Genomic DNA, 14,338 nt, shown 5'->3' with positions numbered 1-14,338 from the left:
ATGTCACAATAGAAATAACCCTGGATTCCTTTGGTCATTTACATGGTTGTATGAGAAATTAGCAAATATGGTGCTTGAAATGTCAGTTTTGTAAACATGACTTGGAAGACATACCATCAATGAATGCTGTTACAGACTGTTTTAGGCTGTTTGAGTAACAAATAGACATTTCCTTGAATTATTTTGACACAATTTACTGTGAAATTTCTTTTTTTCTTGTACTGATATTTCTAGATTCCTTGTGCAGACAATAAGAAGAAAAGACTTTCTTTTATGTCAGTGCTCATTATTTAACTCATCGAGCACTGATGTTTTCTAGAATACTAATATTTCTTGAATGTAAAATGAATACTAAAGGGGAGGTGTGTCACCATAATAGTCATATCAAAGGGATACATCAAAGTTGAGTTGCTTCATAAGGTCAGCATAGAAAAAAAGAGTCTTATAATTTACAGTTTTCAGTCCTCAATTTTAAAAGAGCTTTTTATAAATCTACTCTGTTGTGAGGGGTGTGTGTGTGTGTGTGTGTGTGTGTGTGTGTGTGTGTTCACACAAATGAAAAGGTGTCCAGAGGGGAAAATGATGGTACTTTGGTGGAAGAGTCCTGACCATACTGTAGAGGTGGGCTGGGAAGCAAAGGATGTCAGGCTGGTTAAACACTGTGTAGTTACCTCATGCTGGCTTTGAGGTCCAGCAGTGCGGACTACCCATATAAAGCTATCAGGTCCAAGATATACATATTGAAAACTGAAATTGAAAGTGCCAAACAGGAAGATACCTAAAGTTGAGGAATCAAAACAGAGAATCCGCCAGAGTTAAGCAGCTTTCGTTTTGACTCCTTAGAATGAGGTGATAGAGACAGAAAATAATAGGGCTGGGGAAGGCTCAGGTAGAAAAGAGGGGTTCAGGACATTGATAATAATAAAACTGTTGTGACAGATGAAGTATTTCTTCCAGACAATGGGAAATTGATTACCTTCTAAACAAATAAAACTGGAGATCCAATACGCGTAAGAAAGCTGAGGGGGAAAGAAACCATCAGACTAGCATCCTGCTTAGTCCTGGATCCCTCTAAGATAACTTTGTGCCTTAGGGAGGACCTTAAAAACACTTCTGGAAAAAAGACAAATTGTAGCAGTAAGTGAGGATCCCTAAACTTGGAGAGGGGAAACAGGGGGCTTAGCACTGTTTCTGTACTAACTAGCTGAGATCCTTGAGCAAGTCATTCGTGATTCCTGGAAGATTAGATTCATAGTAATAACAATAATGAACAATGATAATGAGTACAAATTGTGTGCTTTGTAAATTCTAATCCTCTACCTAGGATAAATCTATTAATCCACATGATAATTTTTTATCATTTAAATAGAAAAGACTGAGTGAAGAGATTAAGTAATTGACCCCAGATTGCACAACTAGTCCCTGACAGAGCTGGGGATTGGACCATAAGCAGGCACTGCAGCTCAAGACCTTAACCAGCTCACGTCAGCTGATGCTCACAATAATTTTATGATGTTGCAGATGGGGAAACTGAGAACATTAAATAATTGGCCCAAGATTACACAACTAGAAGTTAACAGAGCTGGGAACTGAGCCCAGGTGTAATCCACTTCTGTGGCCCAGGTCCTTACCCATTATTTCACAGGTTACCTCGAAAGTTCTTTCTAGATGGTCATAATCTGAAATTATCAATGATATAACATGTGCAAGAGTATAAATGCATAAGGAAAATAGATATTACCATTAAAAAACAGATGAAAGAAAGAGTGATACTGTTGTCTTTTAAATACTATCTATTGTTGATAAAGAGAAGTAAAACTGATAGATCATTTTCTTCTTTAAAATAAAATAAATTTATTTAAAACAAATACAACAGGAATTTGAGACACATACACGATATCCTAGAATGTTCCAACACCTCAGTAATATTTTTGGAGGATTTGAGAAAAACTTTGATATTAGCTTTTGCATGTTTTAAGAAATCTATGCTATAATACGGGTATGCTAAGCAGTTATAACATCTCTAAAAGTGACTTATAGTATTAATAATACAGGATGATTTTTCATGAAATATGGAGCATATTAAATATCACATAAAGGATGTTCCTGGTTATTTTGAGTTAATGGGAATCGCACTTACAGTTACTTTTTTTCTGATATAAAAGTTTGGGGGCTCAGCGCAATAGCTTAGTGGCTAAATCCTCACCTTGCATGCACCAGGATCCCATATGGGTCATGTCCTGGCTGCTCCCCTTCCCATCCAGCTCCCTGCTTGTGGCTTGGGAAAGCAGGACATGACCTGAATGAAGTCTTGGGACCCTGCGCCTACATGCGAGACCCAGAAATAGCTTCTGGCTCCTGGCTTCGGATTGGTTCAGCTCCAGCCATTGCAGCCACTTGAACCAGCAGAGCAAGATCTTTCTGTCTCTTTTTCTATCTGCCTTTCTAACAATAAATAAATAAATATTTCAATAAACTGTACAACATCCACTATTTATTTATTTATTTTTTAAAATGTTTTTACAAATCAGAAAACCAGTTTTATGTTCGGGCTGCGATGCTACAGCTCAGCTTTGGGCCCTGTTGCTTCCAGATGGGAACAGTATAATGTGTTATGAGGATCTGTTAGTGCTCCAAAGAGAGGTTAGAGTCAGACTGAGGGCATATTAACAGCCCCAGGGCTTTATTTTTTGTAAACAAGTTAATATTTACTAAAAGAAAAAACTAATACTAATACTTGTTAGGTTTAAAAATAAGTACGTTAGGGCAATATTAAAAGGGATCATAAATTGCTCTACGAGTTCATTGAACTACAATGCCATGGACCTATCTCATCTAAATAGAACTGCCTAATATTAATAATATACAAGAATTTCAACTCTTCATAGGTTGCCTAATGTATAATCACTAAAGGAAGCTCTTCTTGACATTAATTATTTCTTTCCCCCATTCTGCCCTTTCTCTCAGTTGCTCAAAAACCTCACAAAACAAGCTTTAATTCCCAACCAGCAAAGCAATTCAGGTGATTTGCTTACATTTCTATGGCATATAAATAAACAAAGATCATAATACAGTAAATAATTACACTGAGATTGCATTAAAAATTGGCTTCTTGACAGGTGCCATTTAGTAAATTGCTATTTCAATGCGTAATAGTCCTCTGAGTTAATTCAATTTTTCATATTGTTCAATTCTTGTCTTTCAAATCATCCTGAGGAGACTGCGAAACGGGATCACTGTCCCTCCTCCATCAGCTGGACAATCTTGGGATGTTCTCACTTATTTGATTTCATTACTTAGAAACAGTCTAATACCACAGCCAAGAGTCTAATAGGACTTACATGGAGTTATTATTTACCTTAAAGGAATATTAGGATTAACTTCACAGTATTAGTAAAACTGAAAAAAGGGACTAAGGAGCAATACCCAAATAAGAGAAACTTATTTTTAAATGACGTATTTAGCATGTCCTGTTACTTTAAGCTTTATCAACTGTGAGCATATATTAATTTTCTACGGAAATTATGATCATTCCGAAACAAAATATATTTGTCATAAGCAGACGCAAAGTGCTGCTGCCCTCACTCATGCACTCATTTGACTCATGGTGCAGTCTTGAATAATTTCAAGCCAAACATGACTGCAGCAATCAATTTTCATCCAATTTATTGGGCATGAGTTAAAGCCAATTAAAAAACCATTTTTGGTGCAATTCAAGGGGAAAAATGTATAAACCCATGAAAAACAAATTTCAGTCCTCAATATGACTCATCACTGTTCTAAATACTGGTGTCAGTCCCACATCAGAAAGAACAAGCAGAAATCGTACACCATGCAGGAACTGCCTTTCTCTGCAACGGGTTTAGACAATTGTTCATATTTTTACAAGAAATTAACCTGGAAGGATAATCATGCGCTTCTAACATTGTCTCATATCTGAATAACTTTTGTATGGAAATTAAAAAATGGTTTATGGCACCTGCTTGTGTTTCTGAATTGAGAAATGAGATAGAAAGTCATCTGTGACCTTTACACAAAGAAAGCAAAACATTTTACTTATAATGTTCAAGTGTCTTTTACCTATTAGACCATGTCTCTTTTCCCATGAATGTTGTGGCGCTCTTTTAAGGCTATAAAATGAAACAATCCCTGTACGGTCTGGATGTTCTTAGGGTAATCAAAGCAGCGAAATTGAAGCTTCTAGGCTGGAAATTACAGCTATAAAATACAGCGATATGTTTTCAATCTGTGTATTAAAAAGGCCGTTTCAAGTTCAGGGTTGTCACGCTTAAATGTATTCATGTAGACCTGCGTTCTGGTTCTGCTCTGTGTCCTTGGAGTATAACTTTAGGTACATTCACTTAACCTCTCAAGTCTCAGCTTTCTCCTTGGTTAAACGGGTAGTAAAAAAAAATAGTCATCTTGGTGGGATGCGGTGAGCGTGATACGAAAAAACACGTTTCTCAAATGCAGACGGGGCAGCTCGACAGAGTGACTTGTCAGTGACCACCAAAAGTGGGGAGAGGAAGAAGGCTGGGTGGTTCTCAGGGCTGTGCCCAGGGTTGACCCTGCCAGCGGAGGTTTATCTCTTACAAGTACAGAAGCCTTCTGATCACCCTCGGAGCTGCTACTTGGTAAGTCTGAGGTGAGGCTGAAGTACAGATGTTTTTATAAAACTGCTCCATAGTTGGTCCTGACGAAACAATAATTTAGAGCGATACAACAACAACAACAAAACAAATTACAGGTTTTTCAGTTGTTCGGTGAACGTGGAGTTAAGGTAACCTGTGGCTTGATCTGTTTTGGCTCAACTCTCTGTTGAGCAGACTACAGATAAAATTGTCAACTTTGTACGATGTGTCATGCTGAGATAGGCTTAACTGGAATAGTTTAAGAACATTCTATTTACATTCATATGGCTGTGAGGTCACTGTATGAGTGTGATCTTCCACAATTTCCCGTTAGTAAAATGAAAAAATAGGCATGCGAGATAGCTATTTACAGTTATCCACTGACAAAGATATATTTTAGTGTTTGCTATATTTTAGCTTTTACTTCTATTTAAGCAAACATAGATAAGCTAATACTCCCAAACCAATCTTTCCAGAGTTCTGTTTTCCTGTTGAGGCAGCTCATTTGTAACAGCCCTGCCTCAGGATGAGTAAGCAGTCCCTTCTGATAGAAAACAAGGCATTCCTCACGATGAAGAATAATAACTATTAGAAAAGTGCTTTTGTATATATTGGCTCGATAGGATTAATGCACAAATCATTCATCATAATGTTTTAATAAAATCCAGGGCATTTCCCCTGGAAGTGAATCCTATGTATTAACCAGAACCAGGAATCTCCTTGGTATTTTATTAGTAGAAATGACTATATTGTATTAATAATCTATCATGTTGGCAAGGAATCAGATATAATCCTTGAGTAGACCCTGGGCTTCAGCAGCGCCCATTACAGCAAGAGTACAAGCCCAGGAGAAGGAAGGACAACCAGGCCCAAGAGCTTTCAAAAGGAGAGAACGACGAGGCCAATCAGAGGGTTTTTGCCATTTTTGTTCTACAACAGATCAGAGTGCACTTGGAACATTCTCAGATTTAAAGTTTTTATGGACCTTGTTGATAGGAAATCAATGATTCATACCTTGGCATATCTTTACACTGGAATTCAGGAAAATTCCAATGTTACCACACCACCAAATTCTTAATTTAGAGTTTAAAAGAAAAGGCCACCGATACATTCTCTCCCTATATTTAAGAAGGCAAATTGTATACATTAACTAGGGCCTCCATGGGAAAATACCGATTCTCTAGAGATGTTGGACCGTAAAGGTTTAGAAATGACTCAGCAGTCTTCATAGGATTTAGCGTTATATTTTAGTAAGCTATTAATAAACAGAGACATTGACCAAGACACTGATGAGGGACACGGTAGCCTAGATGCTGGTTTTAAAGCTGCTTGTGAATACTTATGCTTATACATGTAAAACGAATAAGAGAATTTTCCTTTCTTATTTCATCAAGTTATATTGAAGATAAAATAAAACCATATTTTAAATTATATAATAAATATAAAACATATACACAAGTCTATACATGTTAAATCTATGAGCTCTGGAAATGTTTTATTGATGTGGCACTGGAACTGAGGGGAAAATGAAAATGATCTTAATGTGTGCTTTAATTTTCTGCTAACTTATCAAAAACCTATTAGAAATATATATATATATCTTTTTTCACCTACTTTTTCTTTTTTATATGGTTAAAAGTTTGAAGTCAAGTTTTAAAAGGATAATACTAAATTTTAAAAAGTTATATTGCTCAAAACTTGCTGAAGTCTCATAGAAAATGAAAACCTAGAGAAAAATGAAACTTGCCCCTTGTTTTGTTTATGAGTGTCATGTTTGTCCAAGTCTGGCCTTCGACCTGTGGTTTCTTGAATGAGGCTCTCGGCATTTCAGGGAGTGCCCTTCAGAAGTCTTTCATTCAGTGAGCGGAGAACTGCTTTCCCATGGCTGGGATCTCCAACAACTGTGGGCCTGACAGCGCCTGCTCCCTGTCTGTGCGGCCAGGATTATGGGCAACAAGTATGTGGAGTTAGAAACATTTTCCAGGACAACCCACCAGCAGGGCCACTCTGGGACTGGAAAACAGATACTGGATCATCTGGGGAAAATACTGCCCCTGTGGAAGAAAAGCACCTAAGAGCCTGCCCTCTGACCCGTTCATGGCTCAGTGTGACTCTAAGGACTCCTTGAAGGACTTTTGATTTTGGTCTCAATATCTGTTATCCTTCTATAATTTCTCAATATCCTCCCCACCCCACCCCCACGTTAAGAGGAAATTTCCCTTTCACTTAGAAAGTATTTCTAAGTCTTTCCTGGTAAGTACCAAAGAGTTAAATCTATTTTTAATGACAGGCAGAAGGATTAGCAAAAGACAAAAAACAAAAAACAAAACAGCCTATCAGAGGCCACCATTCCGTGTGAAGACTGATTTACTCTCAACTGCTCCACTTCAAACCCAGCTCCCTGCTAACACACCTGGGAAAGCAACAGCAGAGAGCCCAGTGCTTGGCCCACCTTGGCTGGAAGCCAGGATGAATCAGCCTCAGCCCGACCCAGGTCCTTGGACAGGCAACCAGGAGACGGAAGATCACACTGCCTTTTCCCTTGTCTTTCTGTAAGTCTGCCTTTCAAATAAATCAGTCTTTAAAAATTTTTGTTTTCAGAATAGCTACCACTTTTTTGCCATATCCACTAGAGAATTCTTCTCAGAGCAGCTCAAAATATCTCCCCTCACTCTGTGGCCTCTGGCATTTGATGCTCAACTAACTCATGAGTTGGGCCACTGGTTACATATCGGTGTTCGAATGAAAACATTCCCCCTACTTTAACACCTCCTGCTAGTTCAATAAAGCGATGTTTAAATAACTGAACTGGCTTCAATGAACTGTACTTGCCATTTTTTGCTGCTTCTTAGCTAGATAAAATGGAGATAATTATGAAGTGGATGAGCAGGTTTAATGAAAGCCAGTTTCTTTTGGTATACTCCTGAAGCAGCAATCATCATCTGTTTGGCTTTTGAAGAGCAACAATTATAATCACTTAAACCCCCAAGGGGAACAAAAATAGAATTTACATTAGCATATAAAATATACAGCTGGATTGGGCAAGCCTACAAAATTCTGGGGAAATCATTCTAATCTGAATGCTATTCAAACTCAGAAGTGAAACGAGTTCAAGTGTATTTTACATACTTCCTGCCTATAAAATCATACACATAACAGTATTGAGAGGATTTTCCTAAAAACGAACAGGAAAATTAAAAAATTGTTGCCAGGAGAGAATCCCAGTAGAAATGGGCTCAACTGTATTGCCAAAACACCAGGAAGCAAAATGCATAATGGTGTGCACATGAACTACTAATTACTCTGACGTGAAGGTTTTTCACACTAAAGCTACACATATTTGGGAGTTGAAGAAAAAAAAAATAGGATTGTTTTCATTTTATCACTACTGAAAGTTAATCATCCATAAAGAGAATTTCAAATGGGTGGTACTTCCCTAGTGTCAAAAGCACCACAAACGAGATTGACATGCCTCAAGTTGATATTCTATTACTGTGAAGCTGAATGGTGCTTTCTACTTTAAAACACTGCCCTGGGGCTGATGTTGTGGCCAAGTTGGCAAAGGCCGCCGTCAGTGATGCCTGACAGCATGGCATCAGGACAGTGGTTCGTGTCTCTGTTCCACTTCTACTCCAGCTTCCAGCTGATGAGCTGGGGAGAGCGGCACACGGCGGTGTCAAGGAGCTGCTTCCACCTATTTTCGAAACCCCAGAAGAAGCTCCTGGCTCCAGCGCTGCGCAGTGTGGCCAGCTGGGTAGTGAACCGGTGGACGGAAGATCTCTGTCCCTGTCTCTTTGTCTGTGTAGCTTTTTCAAATGAATAAAACTTTATAAATAAAACTCTGTTCTATCATTTCCCCTCATTAACTCTTTTTTTTTTTCCCATGCTCCCCACTTCTCATTCTAACTCGAATCACAGGCAAGCTCCCATTTATGGTACACGATTACTTTTGCTTTTAAGTGCCTTTCACAATTTGCAAGACTTTCATTATTTATTTATTTATGTTTGGGAGCGCATAGAAGGATAAAAACGGAGCCTTTGCTTTATCCATTATGCTACTTGCAGCAAAACACTAACATAATCAATATATGAAAGGCTTTCCCGGCTGTGCACATTTATCAAAGGCAGTGTATCTGAGAAATCACGCTAATGAATCTTGAAAAACTCGGCATCCTATGCACAAAACCTGCTCTGCATTTATATCGTAAGTGCATATCAATATGTAAGGATGGGAAAATACATACTTCATCTTTCTGTAGATTATGTGAAGTTCCACTCTAGTTTTTAAAAATAAATGGACAAAAAGTCACCGCATAAAACTTCACCTCCACTGAGAAACCTTCACAAACACCACGCAAAGGCCATCCGCAGGTGTCCTCTGCCAGCGCCCACGGGGCTCCGCAACGCGCTTTGTTCGCGCCTCTGATACCGATGTTCTCCCTCCGTAGTGTCAGTCACCGCCTTGTCTCCTACACACTGTGCTTTCCTTCATAATGCAGCCATCTTCTCCTACCAGGTATTTCTAGCCTCTAGCAGTCTGCATAACCCAGTAAGTATGCTGAGGGAAGTATGTCATTCAATTGTATTCCAAACAATCGAAACATTATATTAAGACTCAAACTTACCATCTCTGTCACAATATCAGACTAAATTGTGACAGATTAAACAGAGAGGAATTGAAATTCCCAAGTCTAGATTTCTGTAGCAAGATCAGCTTGCATTATCCTTAACAAATGATAGTGGCAAGCTTTTAGATTGTTATTAAATATTTATAATGTTAATCAATTTTTGAAACTATCCCATGGTTAATCATTCTTACAGGAAACACTAAAAAAAATTGAATTCTTGGCTGTTAATGGTGATGACCTCAGGTTTCATTAACTTTCTAATCTCTTGTCAATGTCTGACAAGTATGATGGTATTTGGTGGGTGATATTCTATCTTCCTGGTTCATGTTATGAGAGGTTTTCAATGGCCACAGCACACAGCTTGACTTTTAATACCAAATGAAATGATTTCATATTCAAAAGAAGTTAGAGGGATGACGTGGTACATAATCCAAAGGATTGCAGATGTTGCCCGAGAGCTTCTTTAAAAAAAAAAAAAAGATTTATTTCTTTTTATTGCAAAGTCCAGATATATAGAGAGAAAAGAAACAGAGAAGAAGATCTTCACTCCCCAAGTGACCGCAACAACTGGGGTTGTGCTGATCCGAAGCTAGGAACTTCTTCCAGGTCTCCCACGCGGGTGCAGCGTCCCAAGGCTTTGGGCCGTCCTCGACTGCTTTCCCAGGCCACAGGCAGGGAGCTGGATGCAGCACGTGCAAGGCGAGGACTTTGGCTGCTAGGCCACTATGCCACGCTCCCCATCCCCAAATTCCTCAACCCCCAGAGCTTCTTAAAGTCTTTCACTCCACCCTACTTAAAACATAGACCACATTCTCCCTATTAACTTTTCAGGTGAAATGGGCATCCTATATGATGTTATCAGAATGCAGTAATGGAGAAGCAGAAAAAACTAGGTTCTACAAGCTAATTCTAGAATATTACTGAAATTGTAGTTAATGAAAAATGTAGTTATTATTCTTATTAGATAAAATTCAATCTACTAATTATAATAACTTAAAATTGAATAACTACTTGTTCTATCTTTGCTTCTTACTAATTTGAGCATAACTTGATATTTATTATTAAAATATATAAGTTTTGGGGCCCGGCATAAGCCTAGAAGCTAGTCCTTGCCTTGCACTTGCTGGGATCCCATGTGGGCGCTGGTTCTAATCCCGGCAGCGCTTCTTCCCATCTAGCTCCATGCTTGTGGCCTGGGAGAGCAGCCGAAGACAGCCCAAAGCTTTGGGACCCTGCACCTGCATGGGAGACCCAGAGGAGTCTCCTGGCTCCTGGCTTTGGATTGGCTCAGCTTTGGCTGTTGCAGCCTCTTGGGGAGTAAATCATCGGACGGAAGCTCTTCCTCTCTGTCTCTCCCCCTCTCTGTATCTCTGACTTTCCAATAAAAATAAATCATATATATATATAAAACATATACATTTTGTGGACTTTGGATGAAGTTAAATGAAAAGGACATGGTCGAAACATATTCTCATGAGTTGGTAAATAATAATGAAATTCCAATTTCCAAGTCAAGAATAAAACAAATTAAATCTGAATTTAACTCAGAGCTGGCATTCAGTATATGTTTGATTCTTACACTGTATGCCATATGATTTGATTTACCATACAGATTATAAATAATAACATTTTATTAAGGATGAAGAGAACTGAGCCTAAATTTAAATTTAAACTTAAAAATAAGCAAATAATGAAAATTATATTTGGGAAGGTAAAAATTCAGGATTCTTTCAAGATACAGTTTTCAAAGAAAATTAAGTAGAGTTAGACAGCAAATGGTCTACCCCTAGCATAGAGTTCAATGGCCAAGCCCCACAATTCTTCTCTTTGCAACATGGTTCTTAAAATCTTATGGTTATCTCACTTGAAGAAAAAAAAAAATCTTTGTATAAAGTTGTTGGATCTGGCTGATTTCACTTTGTGAGAATCTGAAATTTGCAAGATAGGCGAACACATTTTTTAAAAGTTCACTGCTTTCAAGTAAGCTCTTTGCACTAAAAAAAGTAAGCCAAGTGAAGGGAAAACATTACTCCAAACAATTCAGGAGTCCATTGTTGCAGAAATACAGACGGCTACCTGAGTGCATTCACATCCCCTCAGGTGCCATTGCTAGAGTGAGCCATATTTTGCTGAATGTAAATGATATCCTTACATTATCACTTAGGGAAACTTGTCTGAATTATCTTGATAAAATCTTAATATCTCCACTTTTGCAGATGTAAGCTGATTAAAAAAAAGAAAAAAACTGAGCAGGCGTGCTATGTTCAATTTCCCAGGTTCAAAGATTTCGTAAACAGAAAAGAGCTGAATGACATCATTTAAAAGGGAAAGCTATTTCCCCAGGATTTATTAGAGCCAATTGCCTTTAATGTTTAAAAAGGAGTCAGGTAATAGGAGGCATTTGAAACTTTACTTTCTATATCCATTTCTAGCTGTTTCTTTGGTTCATGAGATGAGTGCAGTTCAAAAAAATAGAGGCCATTGCATCACTGAATGGTTAGTCTAAGTGTATTGATATAACTTCTAACTTACTAAAAAAATTGATGGGTAAAAAAATCAAATGATTTGATGCCTATAACATTCACATAACATTTTATCAGTTTAGCAAGTGCTAGGATCACCAAATTTTTAAGTCCTTAAAATAAAAATTAGACCATGTTTAACTTGGTAAAATGAGAAGAATCACTTTTTATTTGGTTTTGAATTCCTTTTTCTTTCTTTTTTTTTTGTTTGTAGTGACGTTTTCCTTTTTTAAGCATTGTTATATTTCTTTTTTGAATGCTTTTGTGATTACAATCTAGTTAACCTTCCTCCCACTTTTTTGTTGGAGGGGAGAGGCAGAAAGAAGAATGTCATAACATCTCCACAATTAAAGTCCCAAAGAAGAAACCACCAGTGTCCCAAGCTATTACAGCCACACTCTCTTTGGGCACAGCCTCAGGAGTGTTCAGTGAGGTTTTTTTCCTCAAAAATATTTTACTGTGGAAAGTATCATGATCAACAGCTATCTTCACTACCCTCAGAATTTGTGGAGGTCATAAGGGTTTTATGCAGAATGGCTTATCACTCTATCACATTGTTCAACTACTTGATCTTCATATCTTGTTTGATTTTGGAGTCTGATTCAAATCAGTCATGAGTTTTGTGAGCTGTATGACCTTAGCTACTCTGTTTTTAGGCAAAATAAGACCTACCATCCAGAATGTTCTGGAATAACCCATTGCCTAGATGACACAATCATGATAGGGAGACGGTAAATGCTAATTATTTAAGCTAACTTATTTCCTGTTTTGATTTATGCACTTCATATAAGATCAATATTGAAGATACTATAAATTAGAAATAATAATGATTACTTTTGTCTTTCTTAAAATTTTATATCACTTTAGCCATTGATGTTTTGTCTTTATGCTGGCAGGCACTTTTCATCCCTACATATGGAACAAGGGATAAAACCTGCAATTTCGCATGAAAAACCTAATTGTTCTCCATTCCAATGCCTATGTCTCAACTACTTTCCCCCTATTATGATTGCATACCTGTTAACTCCAAAGGAATCAGGGTTAGAGAAGGCAACAAATATTGCTGTAGTTAGTTGATAACACTCGGATTTTCTGTACGAATATTTTAACTTTCTGTATTTTGCAGAAAGCTAATTGCCAACAACATAGAAATAGACATTCATATTATCTATATAAAAATGCTAGGAAATTTTATTTTTCTAGAAAAAAATTGGTTAGTATATTATTAAATTGTTATATAAATAAACTTACATATTTGGACAATTGAAAAAACCTAAAAACTGGCACAGAACTATGCAGTAGGTTAGGCAAGATTTAATACTTTAATACTTCTTAATGAGTATATGATTTTACATACTCTAAGTAATTGTGAAAGCAAAATATTATATGTGCTATTATCATTTAGAAGATAACTTACAATTACACAATTCATTTTAGATAAATCTTTTGATGGTTTCAATTGGAAAAGTATTTTCCAGAAGGAGGTCAAAATTAAAGTTGAGGTTTTGTTTTACATTCAAGATGATTTAAAGTTAATTTTGATCAAATACATTTTTCTAAATTAAATTGTCAAAGTAATCTAATTTTACACATGCATTTCAAATACTTATTTTTAATTATTTATACCGAAGTACTCGATAATGATTTCTTATTCTACTAAATATTGTGTCCATAAAAGTAGTTCAAGAAATTAGTTGGAAATTCCAGTCATGCTAGTACAGTTCAAGATTACAAAATTAAATACTGTAACAATTGAGTTGTGTTGTCTAAAATGAGTTACACAGCTGAAAATGTTGTACATTGCCTTTCCATCAGTATATAAGAAAACTAAACTTTGCAACTGAAATTCTTAATACTAAAAAGACATAAAATATGATACTCTAACTTCTTCTGAGTTTTTCCCCCCAAGTTCTACTGACTCCAGGCCTGTTGTACCCACAGGTGTCATTAATCACACATTTGTTTTTCTAAGACCTCCAAATGAGAACGGTTTTAAGTATATGAACTGCAAAAAGGAAGACTAAAAGCAGTGGTGATACTTGAGAGCTGATTTCATAAAGTGTCACTTTTCTGTGATTCTAGCATCATAGAAAAAGGACAAAATAGTATTAAAATGAATTATTAAATGTATATAATACATTAATCTTTATTACAGTACAGTCTAAGTTTTTCTGAATTTCCTATATCATAGGAAGTTTATGATTTTGTTAAAAATCCATATGTAAGACTAGGTTTTGAGAAATGTAGGCGCATGCCACTATATCTATACACATGTTAATGGGATTAAGAATCAACTCAACACAACAAGAGCACAATTCCATTCAAGGGGCATTTTATTTTCCATCCCATCCTTCAAGCATGAGATGACATGGCCACCAGAGAATGAACAGGTCCATTCCATTATAGGGCAGCCCCGTTGTCTCCATGACAACAGTCCTTGATAAATTAAAAGGCAACTAGATCCACAAACTGAAAAAAAGTTTCAAGACTACTGAGCACCACTAATTCTTCTTCTTCTTTTTTTTTTTTCTTTTTTAAGTGCAGAGCTGGCCAAACA

General features: G+C 36.9%; 1 protein-coding gene across 3 annotated transcripts in view; it reads right to left on the bottom strand.

Moving 5' to 3' along the window:
• The window catches only part of ELAVL2 (ELAV like RNA binding protein 2), a 174,169-nt gene that overhangs the window by 158,252 nt on the left and 1,579 nt on the right, over positions 1-14,338 (bottom strand). The window lies entirely within an intron of this gene.

This window comes from Ochotona curzoniae, unplaced genomic scaffold (assembly GCF_017591425.1).
Source record: "Ochotona curzoniae isolate NIBS_2020 unplaced genomic scaffold, NIBS_Ocur_1.0 scaffold_3208, whole genome shotgun sequence".
Taxonomy (NCBI): Eukaryota; Metazoa; Chordata; class Mammalia; order Lagomorpha; family Ochotonidae; genus Ochotona; species Ochotona curzoniae.
The sequence above is the reverse complement of the archived record's forward strand: the minus strand, read 5'-3'. Positions and strand labels throughout refer to the sequence as shown.